A 14,762-nucleotide genomic window follows, 5' to 3' on the forward strand; every position below is an offset into this window, starting at 1 on the left:
GACATTGCTTTGCCAACAAAGGTCTGTCTAGTCAAGGCTATGGTTTTTCCAGTGGTCATGTATGGATGTGAGAGTTGGACTGTGAAGAATGCTGAGCGCCGAAGAATTGATGCTTTTGAACTGTGGTGTTGGAGAAGACTCTTGAGAGTCCCTTGGACTGCAAGGAGATCCAACCAGTCCATTCTGAAGGAGATCAGCCCTGGGATTTCTTTGGGAGGACTAATGCTAAAGCTGAAACTCCAGTACTTTGGCCGCCTCATGGGAAGAGTTGACTCATTGGAAAAGTCTGATTCTGGGAGGGATTAGGGGCAGGAGGAGAAGGGGACGACAGAGGATGAGATGGCTGGATGGCATCACTGACTTGATGGACATGAGTCTGAGTGAACTCTGGGAGTTGGTGATGGACAGGGAGGCCTGGTGTGCTGCGATTCATGGGGTCGCAGAGAGTCGGACATGACTGAGTGAAGTGAACTGAACACCAACAACTTTATTTGCAATCAATGTCTCTTTCCTCTCCTAAGAGCCAACATTTTTTTGTGTAAATCTGTTTTGGAAATTTCATCAAGCCCATCAGTTACCTCAAAATTAAATACACTGGCATTCTTCAAATCTGTTATTTTCTATGTAATTAAATAGCATACAACTCACCTACTATCACAAGCCAGAAGCTTTAAAATCATGGCAGACTCATTCATCCTTGTAATTCTTCTCATGTAGCTGCCTAAATAATAACTGAAGTCTTTATTTCCTTCACCCTTCTCTGTTATTTTATCTGCCTTGTGCTCCTCTTTCCTGGACTTTTATCAGCCTAGGATTGGTTTTTACTTCCAGTTCTACTCTTCTCAAAATTTCTTAATGACTCCCCATTATCTACAAAATTAAATTTAAATTGTGTGGCATAGCATTCAGGATGACTTAGGATTAAGGACCTCTTTTCTCATCCTATTTTATGTCTTGACTCTACAAATGTTCTGTTTATACTTCAAGAATACTAGTTTTTGATTATCACATATGCCACACAAACCCTGGTCTTTTTTTTTTTTTTTATCATTGCTCTTAAAGTTCTTCCTGTCAGGGAAGGCTTTTTCCTTATTTTATGATTAAATTACCATTCATTTATCAAAACTGAATTCAGATATTTTCTATTCCACTAAGTTGACTCTCCATTGTACCTTGTCTGTCCCCCACAATGCCACCCTCATTATTTATCACTAAATTTTGTAAATGGCATCTATAAATATATTCCCACTCTGGACTTAGGAAAAGGAACTGCATGTTTCTACTCATGTATCAGCTGAGTGCATATTCTAGTCCCTGAAAAAGTTATCCACAAGTTAATGATGGTCAGCTTTTCCAAAGTGAGTTAGGATAGATGTTCAGTTCAGTTCAGTTCAGTCCCTCAGTCATGTCCGATCCTGGGACCCCATGGACTGCAGCACGCCAAGCTTCCCTGTCCATCACCAACTCCCGGAGCCTATTCAAACTCATGTCCATTGCATCAGTAATGCCATCCAACCATCTCATCCTCTGTCATCCCCTTCTCCTGACTTCAATCTTGCCCAGCATCAGGGTCAGGGTCTTTTCAAATGAGTCAGTTCTTCGCATCAGGTGGCCAAAGTATTGGAGTTTCAGCTTCAACATCAGTCCTCCCAATGAATATTCAGGACTGATTTCCTTTAGGATTGACTGGTTGGATCTCCTTGCAGTCCAAGGGACTCTCAAGAGTCTTCTCCAGCAACACAGTTCAAAAGCATCAATTCTTTGGCACTCAGCTTTCTTTATAGTCCAACTCTCACATCCATACATGACTACCAGAAAAACCAAGGCTTTGACTAGATGACCTTTGCTGGCAAAGTAATGTCTCTGCTTTTTAATATGTTGTCTAGGTTGGTCATAATTTTTCTTCGAAGGAGCTAGTGTCTTTTAATTTCATTGCTGCAGCCACCATTTGCAGTGATTTTGGAACCCCCCAAAATAAAGTCTGTCACTGTTTCCATTGTTTCCCCAACTATTTGCCATGACGTGATGGGACCGGATGCCATGATCTTAGTTTTCTGATGTTGAGCTTTAAGGCAACTTTTTCACTTTCCTCTTTCACTTTCATCAAGAGGCTCTTTAGTTCCTCTTCACTTTCTGCCATAAAGTGTGTCTTCTGCATATCTGAGGTTATTGGTATTTCTCCTGGCAATCTTGATTCCAGCTTGTGCTTCTTCCAGCCCAGCATTTCACATGATGGATTCTGTATATATGTTAAATAAGCAGGATGACAATATACAGCCTTGACATACTCCTTTCCTGATTTAGAACCAGTCTGTTGTTCCATGTCCAGTTCTAACTGCTGCTTCCTGACTTGCATACAAATTTCTCAAGAGGCAGGTCAAGTGGTCTGGTATTCCCATCTCTTAAAGAATTTTCCACAGTTTGTTGTGATCCACACAGTCAAAGGCTTTGGCGTAGTCAAGAAAGAAAAAGTAGATGTTTTTCTGGACTTCTCTTGCTTTTTCGATGATCCAATGGATATTGGCAATTTGATCTCTGGTTCCTCTACCTTTTCTGAATCCAGCTTGAACATCTGGAAGTTCACGATTCACATTGCTGAAGCCTGGCTTGGAGAATTTTGAGCATTACTTTGTTAGCATGTGCTGCTGCTGCTACTGCTGCTGCTAAGTTACTTCAGTCATGTCTGACTTGGTACAACCCCATAGATGGCAGCCCACCAGGCTCCCCTGTCCCTAGGATTCTCCAGGCAAGAACACTGGAGTGGGTTGTCATTTCCTTCCCCAATGCATGAAAGTGAAAAGTGAAAGTGAAGTCCCTCAGTCGTGTCTGACTCTTGGCGACCCCATGGACTGCAGCCCACCAGGCTCCTCCGTCCATGGGGTTTTCCAGGTGAGAGGACTGGCGTGGGTCACCAGTGCCTTCTCCTGTTAGCACGTGAGATGAGTGCAATTGTGTGGTAGTTTTAATACTCTTTGGCAGTTTCTTTCTTTGGGATTGGAATGAAAACTGATGTTTTCCAGGCTGTGGTCACCTCTGAGTTTTCCAGATTTGTTGGCATATTGAGTACAGCACTATCACAGCATCATCTTTTAGGATTTGGAATAGCTCAACTGGAATGCTACCACCTCCACTAGCTTTGTTCATAGTGATGCTTCCGAAGGCTCACTTGACTTCGCATTCCAGGATGTCTAGCTCTAGGTGAGTAATCACACCATCATGATTATCTGGGTTATGAAGATCTTTTTTGTATGGTTGTTCTGTGTATTCTTGCCACCTCTTCTTAATATCTCCTGCTCCTGTAGGGCCATGCCATTTCTGCCCTTTATTGTGCTCATCTTGCATGAAATGTTCCCTTGGTATCTCTAATTTTCTTGAAGACATCTCTAGTCTTTCCCATTCTGTTATTTTCCTCTATTTCTTTGCATTGATTGCTGAGGAAGGCTTTCTTAGCTCTTCTTGCTATTCCTTGGAACTCTGCATTCAGATGCTTATATCTTTCCTTTTCTCCTTTGTTTTTCACTTCTCTTCTTTTCTCAGGTATTTGTAAGCCCTCCTCAGACAACCATTTTGCCCTTTTGCATTTCTTTTTCTTGGAGATGGTCTTGATCACTGCCTCCTGTACAATGTCCTGAACCTCTATCCATAGTTCTTCAGGCACTCTGTCTATCAGATCTAGTCCCTTGAATCTATTTGTCACTTCTGCTGTATAATTATAAGGGTTTTAATTTAGGTCATACATGAATGGTCTAGTGGTTTTCCCTACTTTCTTCAATTTAAGTCTGAATTTGGCAATAAAGAGTTCATGATCTGAGCCACAGTCAGCTCCTGGTCTATCTTTTTGTTGACTGTATAGAGCTTCTCCATCGTGGCTGCAAAAAGTATAATCAATCTTATTTGATGTCCATGAGTAGAGTCTTCTCTCATGTGTTTGAAGAGGGTGTTTGCTATGACCAGTGTGTTCTCTTGGCAAACCTCTGTTAGCCTTTGCTCTGCTCGTTTTATACACGGCCACATTTGCCTGTTACCCCAGGTAGTTTCTGACTTCCTGCTTAGATTTCCAGTCCCCTATAATGAAGAGGACATCTTTTTTGCATATTAGATAAGATCTCTAAATAATTTCTTATATATACTCTGGCCCAACACTAATAAGACTTACCTTGAGGAAGCTCTTTGGACATTGTTGTTTCTTTCCGGTAAACTGCACACCAGTTTCACAACCACTATGAAGATTACAATGGCAGACTGTGGAAAAATAATAAAGGGAGACGGTTAGTTTTACACACACATATAAATACATGCATTCACACTAAAATTTGCTTTGGAACTCTTTCATGAAAAAACAAATTTCTCTAGAAAATATGGAGAGTCAGGATTTTGATGGGCTTATGGTTCTCTATATGACTTTCTGATTCTCGTAACATTTGTTGGGGTAATGCTGTAAGATTTGCCAGACCTGACTCAGGTTAAGTTTGCCGCACAGGGGCAAAAGTCAGCTTTTAGCAATGCAGCTAAGTCAGCTCAAAGCCCATGATCAACCCAGTTCTCTTGGGAATTGTTGCTTCTCCATTGATAGATTTGTAGTCCACTCTAATTAAAAAAGCTCTGAATTCTGTTCTTTTATTAGGAAATCTTGATTGTAGAAAAGGGGAGAAGTACTTTGGAAATAAAAATAAATAATTTTGAATTTTAAAAATTATAGGTAGTAATTTATAAAGCTGAAAGATGACATAAAAATGTTACTTATGTTGATGAGTGTAATGAAATGGAAGGAGTGATGTGTATAGATTTATTGAATGAACAATCACACATTAATCATGAAGAATTATAACTAAACTAAATTGTCAGTAAGCTGTTGTAGTTTTGATGGATATATTTAAATTAAGAATTTTCTTCCATGAAGTTATTTATAGCTCTACTTTTTCACCTCATGTCAAAATGGCTTTTTATCAGGATATTGCTTTAGTGCACCAATCATGTTTTTTTATTTAAAAAGCAAAACAAGCTTTTACTCACATTCTAATTATATATATATAAAATAATAATTGCTGAAAATTAGATTGACACCCTCTAGAATCAACAAAGCCATTGCAAATTACTTATCCAAAATGTAAGTGTAGAACACTTTTTGTCAAATAGTCTCATTGTTTAGATTTCTTCCTTATAAAGAACTTTACATTCTGAAGTATTTCAGGATTGCTGAGAAATAAATTGGTTAATTTTGAAGCATTTTTCAAAAATTATTTGTTGATTAAGTAGACTCCTTGTTAAATGCATGAAAGTAGCTCATTGACAAATTGCATCTTTGCAATTACCCATTTTGTCTTTTGAAAGATTAGGTATTCAAAAAAGTTTTTATTCAGCAAAATAAAAATGATAGAATTAGAGTATCATTTTTGTACTCCATTTATTTACAAAAACTCTACCTGAGTATGGCTAATAAATACATGATGCTTTTTAAGTTTGTGAAAGATCATCATTGTCGTGAGCAACAACATCTAAAATCAAATCCTATGATGAATATCGATTCTGAGATAAGATATATAGTTCATCACTTATTTAGTTCATGTTTCTCTTTGTATTTATGGATAACTATGGTATCCATTGTTCATAAACTCAATTATTTGAAATCATTCAATAGGCATACTGTGTAACATACTCCATCTCTAATTTCATAAGTGTCTCTGACAAGGATGATAAAACAATATTTCTTTTACTACTAAAATGCCAAGAAGAATCAACCAATCATCCTGTGCAATTTATAATATTATTGAAATGCAATGGATCAATATTAATTAGTAATAATTAAAATGACTTCATTAAGTTATTTTAATATGAAATAATCTCTCTGTATGATCTGTCAGTTCCTTTGATACTTCAGTTCATTATATCTTCATTCACTTGCATCATAATTTGTCTACTTTCATACAATTTAATTCATGGATAATCACATTAGTAACAGCCTACCCACTATCCTTTTTTTTTTCATTTTAACTTTTTAATATTATCAACATTTAAGGCAACAACAAAATATTTCCCACTCTAATCAAATAAAAAGAAATAGCTAGCCATTTAGGATATACATATATCTTATGTCTCTCCATAATAATATCCCAAGGGTTTCCTTGCTTCAATATTCTATAAAGATCATATGTAAATATCTGAGGAAGCCAATATGGCTTCAGCAATAAAATGGACTGTTAGTTATTCAGTTAATAAGCATATATACTGAATTTAACCAAGGACATACTGTAAGATTTTGATGTTAATCTTTAATTTCTGTCTTAACAATCTACTAGCAACTTTCCTCTTCTAATTTCCTCCTTTAGGGATTTCAGTTCAGTTTAGTCTCTCAGTCGAGTCCGACTCTTTGCGACCCCATGGACTGCAGCACGCCAGCCTCCCTGTCCATCATGAACTCCCAGAGTTCACCCAAACTCATGACCATTGTGTCGATGATACCATCCAACCATCTCATCCTCTGTTTTCCCCTTCTCCTCCTGGCCTCAATCTTTCCCAGCATCAGGGTCTTTGCAAATGAGTCAGCTCTTCACATCAGGTGGCCAAAGGATTGGAGTTTCAGCTTCAGCATCAGTCCTTCCAATGAACACCCAGGACTGATCTCCTTTAGGATGGACTGGTTGGATCTCCTTGCAGTCCAAGGGACTCTCAAGAGTCTTCTCCAACACCACAGTTCAAAAGCATCAATTCTTCAGTGCTCAGCTTTGTTTATATTCCAACTCTCACATCCATACATGACTACTGGAAAAACCATAGCCTTGACTAGATGGAACTTTGTTGGCAAAGTAATATCTCTGCTTTTGAATATGCTGTCTAGGTTGGTCATAACTTTCCTTCCAAGGAGTAAGCATCTTTTAATTTCATGGCTGCAATCACCATGTGCAGTGATTTTGGAGCCCAAAAAGATAAAGTCTGTCACTGTTTTCACTGTTTCCCCATCTATTTGCCATGAAGTGATGGGACCGGATGCCATGATCTTCGTCTTCTGAATGTTGAGCTTTAAGCCAACTTTTTCACTCTCCTCTTTCACCTTCATCAAGAGGCTTTTTAATTCCTCTTCACTTTCTGCCATAAGGGTGGTGTCATCTGCATATCTGAGGTTATTGATATTTCTCCCCACAATCTTGATTCCAGCTTGTGCTTCTTCCAGCCCAGTGTTTCTCATGATACACCCTGCATGTAAGTTAAATAAGCAGGGTGGCAATATACAGCCTTGATGTACTCCTTTTCTTATCTGGAACCAGTCTGTTGTTCCATGTCCAGTTCTAACTGTTTTTTCCTGACCTGCATACAGGTTTCTCAAGAGGCAGGTCAGGTGGTCTGGTATTCCCATCTCTTGAAGAATTTGCCACAGTTTATTGTGATCCACACAATCAAAGGCTTTGGCATAGTTTAACTTTTACCAGTGCTTCTGTAATGACCAGGAACAGCATTTTGAGTCGATTTTCCCTCTGCTTGGTCCTTTCTGTTCATCTTCTTATCCAATTCCCTTATGTTGAGGTTTATTTCTTTTGTATTTCATTATTGAGGTTGTCCTCTGTAATTTATCTCAAGGCTATCATCTTTTTGTAAAGACATTCCATCGTAAAATTCTTATTAGGCTTTTCTTCCTCCTTCTTTTTCATACCCCAAAATGCTTTGGCCATTATAATTTGTGGTCTGATGACAGTCTCCCTTCTGCCACTCATCTGCTTGAGGCAGAATGGTGAATTGTGAAAGCAGACTCATAATAGATCTCTCATACCAAAGTTTGCTAACACACTGTGTGTGTTGCCCTGGGCTACCTTAACAAAGTATCACACACTGAATTGCTTCAACAACAGACATTTATTTTCTCATAGTACTCTGAATTTAGCCTGATTCACTTTTATATATAATAATATGACTATGAATTAATTCAAGTTTTCTTAAGGAGTGGAGAAATATAGAAGAAATTCTCAATTCAGACTAGAAATGATGACTTCCTTCATTTGGAAGAAATAAGAATATCATGCCACTTCTTGTATTTATGTCATTAAACATGTCCTAGTTTTCTTATAGTCAATATTCCTGTCATTTCCATGTATGTATATTCTAACTAAAACTCTGACTAGTATGTTTGCTCATTTCTCAGTTTCCTTCAGGGATTCAATCATATAAATAATACCTAAATGACACTTCCTCAGGGGTATACTTTCCAGGATTGCTTGCCTGTGCCACATACTGCTGCTGCTGCTGCTAAGTCGCTTCAGTCGTGTCCAACTCTGTGCGACCCCATAGACGGCGGCCCACCAGGCTCCCCCGTCCCTGGGATTCTCCAGGCAAGAACACTGGAGTGGGTTGCCATTTCCTTCTCCAACGCGTGAAAGTGAAACGTGAAAGTGAAGTCGCTTAGTCGTGTCTGACTCTTAGCGACCCCATGGACTGCAGCCTACCAGGCTCCTCCATCCATGGGATTTTCCAGGCAAGAGTACTGGAGTGAGGTGCCATTGCCTTCTCTGTGTCACATACTAGGTCCTTTTAATTTCTATATCCTAGCTTTAGATTCATTAGGGATATTAACGTCACTTAAGATTAAAGTAAATTTTTTTATGTAGAGAAAGATTCTAATCACAGGAAGATTTTTAAAAAGTCTTTTTTAATCCAGTGTATTTCCTATGAGGAAATTATTATTTTACCGAGATGTCAACCTATTACTTATTCTGTATCTCACATTTCAAGTTTAAAATTCTGCACCAGTTTAACCTTGTCTCATTGGGATTGTTCTTCCCATTATGCAGTTTTCATTATATTTTCCACTAGTGAAAAAAGCCATGACCCAAGCAATGCATGTGTCTAAGACACATCATTTCAGAGAGCAACTACTACATCATTGATTTTTCCCTCCCAAATGTGCTATAAAAGAAAGAAGAGGATGTGGAGTTTCAGTATAAAATAAGAACATGTTCCAGCAGTATGAAACAATTTAATCTCAGATTCCTACTGAACATAGTTTATTCATTCTGAAACAAAAAGATGAGTGGCATTAGACTAGGTCTCTTTCACAGAAGGTATTAGCACTTACATTTGATATTTCCAGTCACCCATTGGAACAAACCTGCTTTCTAGGTCATTATTAAATGTGAAAGAACTAATGTAACCAATGAATAGAGCTTTGGGGTGACTGCAAGTAAAAACTTACATTTTAACCCAACTAACTACATTGGAGTATGGCAACATTGTGTGGTTTTCTTGAAGATTGTTCTATATATGAAACTGTCTTCATTTAATTTATTTACTTTTGAATATAGTTGGTTTACAAAGTCGATTTTATTTTAAAAAATAAAGAAACTCATTAGTCAATTGAAATTCACTAACTTTCATTTTCTGTCCTAAATTCTACACTCAATACAAAATTTGAATGGAGTGGAAAGGGTGGAGCAGGTTGTTCTATCAAGGCTATGGAAGTGGATGATATATGAACTTTAGTTGGGAGTGGAGTTAAAATATACAATTCTAATTTAGAGAAAATTTTCATTGATGACTTACTGGGGCTTTTTATGGATTATACATCTATCTCTTCCTCCAAATTAAGATGAAAATTGCAATTAAAATGCAAAATAGCTTCAGTAAAAATTTGCTGAAATATTCAATGCATTCATTTTCCATAGTAATTGATTTCCATCTAAATTCTAAGAGAATTTTCTTGCCTTCAATTTTATTTCAAAATGTTATTTCCTTCAAGTAATACACACATCTTACATAAAAATAAAAGCTAGTCATGGAGATGGACTCCAAAAAAGTCATGCATAACTGAACTTGATTTTAGTCCTTTCTGCTTTTTAATGAGATGAAAGAGGTAGTGACTGCATGATTCAGTCAATGGAAGAAATAAAAATATTTTTACTGCTCTGTTCTTCTCATATAACCTATTCATCTGAAGGAGATTATAGTCTACACCCAACATTTTAAGCCAGTGTGGAATGCTAAGGGTTGACACTTGGTGTAGATGGCCCATAGTTTAATAGAACATATTAGTGAGCCTTTGGATCCGAAGGCAGGCTTCCATTTAGGTTTAAGAGATTGGGAGATAAACTTCTCCTTTAAGTAAGTGAGATAATCAAGTGGTGCACCTGGAGCAGGGCTGGTCAATAAGACAGACCTAGAAAAACATCCAGGTATACAATAGAAAAGAAAGAGTGCTGAGCCAATAGGGTAAACAACTAGAAATCTTGCAAAGGTAAGCTAACAGGAAATCCCTACTGGTCAAGTGACCAGAGTGTTAATAGAAAATTTTTAAAAAGTAAAATTTTTATGGAAAATGTCAAACATATACAAAATGTAAAGAATAGTTTAAGGATCTCCCTGGACCCAGCTTCAGTACTCATCAATCAGTAGCCAGTATTGCTTCCTCTGCACCACTACAAAATTTCTTTCCACATTCCTCCTGGAATCAAATTCCATTCATCATATAATTTGATGCATACATTCTTTTACAAGTGGTTGACCAGTTTTCCCAGCAACACTTGTTAAAGAGATTGTCTTTAATCCATTGTATATTCTTGCCTCCTTTGTCAAAGATAAGGTGTCCATAGGTGCGTGGATTTATCTCTGGGCTTTCTATTTGGTTCCATTGATCTATATTTCTGTCTTTGTGCCAGTACCATACTGTCTTGATGACTGTGGCTTTGTAGTAGAGCCTGAAGTCAGGTAGGTTGATTCCTCCAGTTCCATTCTTCTTTCTCAAGATCGCTTTGGCTATTCGAGGTTTGGTTCGATGCATGATACTGGATGCTTGGGGCTGGTGCACTGGGATGACCCAGAGGGATGGTAGGGAGGAGGGTTCAGGATGGGGAACACGTGTATACCTGTGGTGGATTCATGTTTATATATGGCAAAACCAATACAATATTGTAAAGTTAAAAAATAAAATAAATTAAATAAAAAAAATTTAATGCATACATATTTTAGTTCCAAAATATAATGTTTTTTCAAAATTATCTATCATGTTAGTATTCACCAAAGTGAAAAGTAAATCCTCAAAATCATTGAATATCCAATTGGTGTTCATATTTTCCCAATTGTTTCATAATTTTACCTTTTAATAGTTTAAAACTGAGTATATGTCCCAGGTTGAGGGGACATGAATGTGTTTCTGTTCCTTGTAATTAAAACTACTGAAAAAAGCAGTGATATTCTAGCTCAGTCTAGCAATGGACAAAAATAGGTTGAAGCACAGAAAGGATGTGTGGAAATTAAGTGACAAGAGGAAAAGAGGAACCCAGACAGGCTCATAATGAAAAGAACCACTGTTCTATGAAAAGCCTTTTACATATTATCTCACTGAGGTTTTATAGCAGACTTTCAGTAATTTAAAAAAGCATAATTTCTTTTAGTGATAAGAAAATTAAGGCAGAATATTAAGCAACTGCTTCAGTATTAAATAACTCAGATTTAGAAGGTCCATTTGACTAATAGATTCTGCTTTTTCTACTGTAAAAATCTGCCTCTCAAAGAAGAGACTTCTTTCTCTCTAGGCTGGATTTTACTGTGAGCACAAAAAACAGACATATTTAATTTTGGCTGCATGGAAAAGCCAGGAGAAAAGTGTGAATGAAAGTTGTTTACTCTAGTCAGAGAACACATGTGAAAAAGTCAACAAGGAAGACCATGGCTGGGGATGTTTTAAAAGAATAAATAGATCTATTATTTGCCATGAAACAAAGCAAAACAAAGCAAAATTTCTCTTCTCTGATTCACCTCCTTTACCCTCCTCCACTTTTGTCTCTTTTTACTACTTTCTATCGGGGTAAAACAAACAAACAAAAGACAAACAAAAACAAAACACACTAAAAAACTCAGATGGGCGTCCTGTGATCATCATATTTTTATTATTTTTCCCTTTTGTTCTCTCTTCAACCCACTAAATTTGGGCTTCTGTCCATGCAACACAAGTGAAATTGTTCCTGTCAAGGTCGCCAACCATGCTGCTGCAAATTCACCGGTTTTTTCTTTGTCCTCATTGATTGACCTATTATTTAACCACTCTTGCCTTCTTTGAAGTCTTGTCCTCTGAGTTTTTAAGACAACACAGTCGTGTTGGTTGCTCCTTATTATTCTATTTTAATGAAACTTCCTTCTCTTCCCTAACTCTAGTGCCCCAGGGCTCAGTTTGTGGATAATTCCTCTGGCTAAATTTTCTTCCTCAATGATCCTAGTCCGTGTTAAGCTTTAGATATCATCTTTAAGCAAATGAGTCCTAAATTCATAACCTTTCCCTGACAACTTCTCTGAGTTCCTGAATTGTATATTTAATGATATACAGTGGGTTTAAAACATAAAAATTAATTTTTCTCTCATCCATATTCAAGATTAACTCTCAGTAACCTATGTTCTTTGATACCATGCTGCTCCACCATCCTTGGTAAACAGACTAAGATGGTTACTCCTGGCCCACTTTCTGACAGAAGGAACAAGAACTGTGAAAAAGAAAATGGCTTGCCTTTCATCATGCTTTATGATGTTACACAAACCCCTTCTATGTTCCATTGTTAAGAACTTAGACTGTTTTCCTTTCTAGGTAGCCATAAGTTCAGTTAAAAATCAACTAGCTCTGCTAGTAAGGATGAAGGAAAGAATGGATACAAGAGAATAACAGTATTTGCCATATTTTGGAACACAGGTCTCAGTGCTACCTTCTAAAACTTTCTCATCCCGTCTTCTGCATCATTCACCTAATTGCTCAAAGCCAAGAACCATCACTCCTCACCTGAACTATCCTTGTTGCTGCTGCTTACTCTGTTGTGTCTAACTCTTTGACCTCATGGACTATAGTCTGCCAGGCTCCTCTGTCCATGGAATGCTCTAGGCAAGAACACTGGAGTGGGTTGCCATTTCCTTCTCCAGGGGATCTACCCGACCCAGGGATCGAATCCACATCTCCTGCATTGAGCCTGGGAAGTTGTGGATTATCACTACTGCCCTCTAATTAGTCTCCACGACTGTATATTCCCAGTTAATTCTAAACAAAGTAATTGAACTTGTCTTATGAAAATGTAAAATGGATATTGTTTTATTAGGTCTGAGTTTTTCTAACGGCTTCCACTGCACTTATAATAAAAACCAATCTCTACCATTTTTCTAGATTTCACATATATGTATTAATATTCAATATTCCTTTTTCAGAATTACTTCACTCTGTATAACACTCTCTAGGTCCATCCACATCTCTACAAATGACCCAATTTCATCCCCTTTTATAACTGAGCAATATTCCATTATATATATGTACCACATCTTCTTTATCCATTCCTCTGTTGTGATTGGTGCATATACATTTTTGATACTGTGTACAAAACAGATAACTAATGAGAACGTACTGCATAGCACAGGGAACTCTACCTAATGCAGTACTGTGACCTGAATGGGAAGGAAGTTCAAAAGAGCAGAGGGGTGTGTGTTTGTGTGTATATATATATTCCCCCCCCCCAACAAGTGAGATATATATATATATATATATATATATATATATATATATATATGGCTAATTTATTTTGCTTTACAGTAGAAATGAACATAATATTGTAAGGCAACTATACTCCAATAAAAATTAATTTAAAATAATAAAAGCCAATCTCCTCACACAGATTAGCGCCTGAAGGATCTGGCTGCTCCCAACCATTAGATCTCATCTAGTGATTTTCTCTACTGTGCACAGTGGGCCCAGTCTCTCCATGTTTTTGTCAGCTTCTTGAACTCACAAAGTGCATTTCGACTTTGGAGCTTTTACGTGTGGTCCTCCCACTGCCTGGAATGTTCACTGTACTTATTCTCACACATATCTCACCTTCAATGTCAATTTCTCAGCAAAATCTTCCCTAATCGATTCATCCCAAGCTGGCCACAATTCAATCTCTCTCATGGACTTGTGTTTGACTTTCTTCAAAGCATGTTTCACTGGCTCATATGTTTACTTGCTTATTATCTGCCTCCACAGTCCTCTCCTTGAATATCCGCTTCTTGAGTGCAAGGATCTTGACTGTTTTCCCCTAGCTGTAGTCCTTGTGCCAAGAAGAGTGCTTCTTTCACTCTAGGCAGGCCCTTTGCTGTTGCAGAGGGAACTGAAATATTACTTGTGTGGCTATACTGTGGTGGGTAAGAAGTGGCTAGAGATGAGTCTCAAAGAAGTTAGAGTCTTCAAAAAATTATGAGCCATAGAAGAGTTTGTGCTTTGTCCTAAAAGCAATTGACAGTCATTAAAATGTTTAAGTCAGGGCAATAACATTTTTCCAACTTGAATTTTAGACTTTTAGAAACATCAGTAGTTTAAGTATAAATATTATACAGTGGATGTTAATGGTTATAGCAGTAATTAAAATAATGAGTATAATAGTAGCGGTAGGTATAAACATGCACTTGTAGCAAACACTAGTACTAATAAAAGTAATTATTTTGTAATGTAACTTTGTGCAACAAGCTCTGGCACATGCACTTTATATATATTATCTCTGGTACTTAGTAGCCATAATCAGTTTCAGTTCAGGCACTCAGTCATGTCTGACTCTGCGATCCCATGGACTGCAGCACGCCAGGCCTCCCTGTCCATCACCAACTCCCGGAGTTTACTCAAACTCATGTCCATTGAGTCGGTGACGCCATCCAACCATATCATCCTGTCATCTCCTTTTCCTCCCATCTTCAATCTTTCCCAGCATCAGGGTCTTTTCAAATGAGTCAGCTCTTCGCATGAGGTGGCCAAAGTACTGGAGTTTCAGCTTTAGCATCAG

At 37.6% G+C, this 14,762-nt stretch overlaps 2 long non-coding RNA genes across 3 annotated transcripts in view; one reads left to right on the forward strand and one right to left on the reverse strand.

The window, feature by feature from the left end:
- LOC129655758 (uncharacterized) overlaps nt 1–14,762 on the forward strand; it is a 42,247-nt gene that overhangs the window by 25,684 nt on the left and 1,801 nt on the right. The window lies entirely within an intron of this gene.
- LOC129655759 (uncharacterized) overlaps nt 1–14,762 on the reverse strand; it is a 113,836-nt gene that overhangs the window by 16,714 nt on the left and 82,360 nt on the right. For both annotated transcript variants that reach the window (XR_008716115.1, XR_008716116.1), the window contains one exon: nt 4,157–4,242. This is a non-coding gene — a long non-coding RNA (uncharacterized LOC129655759). The remainder of the gene's footprint in view (nt 1–4,156; nt 4,243–14,762) is intronic.

This window comes from Bubalus kerabau, chromosome 1 (assembly GCF_029407905.1).
Source record: "Bubalus kerabau isolate K-KA32 ecotype Philippines breed swamp buffalo chromosome 1, PCC_UOA_SB_1v2, whole genome shotgun sequence".
NCBI classification, from domain to species: Eukaryota; Metazoa; Chordata; class Mammalia; order Artiodactyla; family Bovidae; genus Bubalus; species Bubalus kerabau.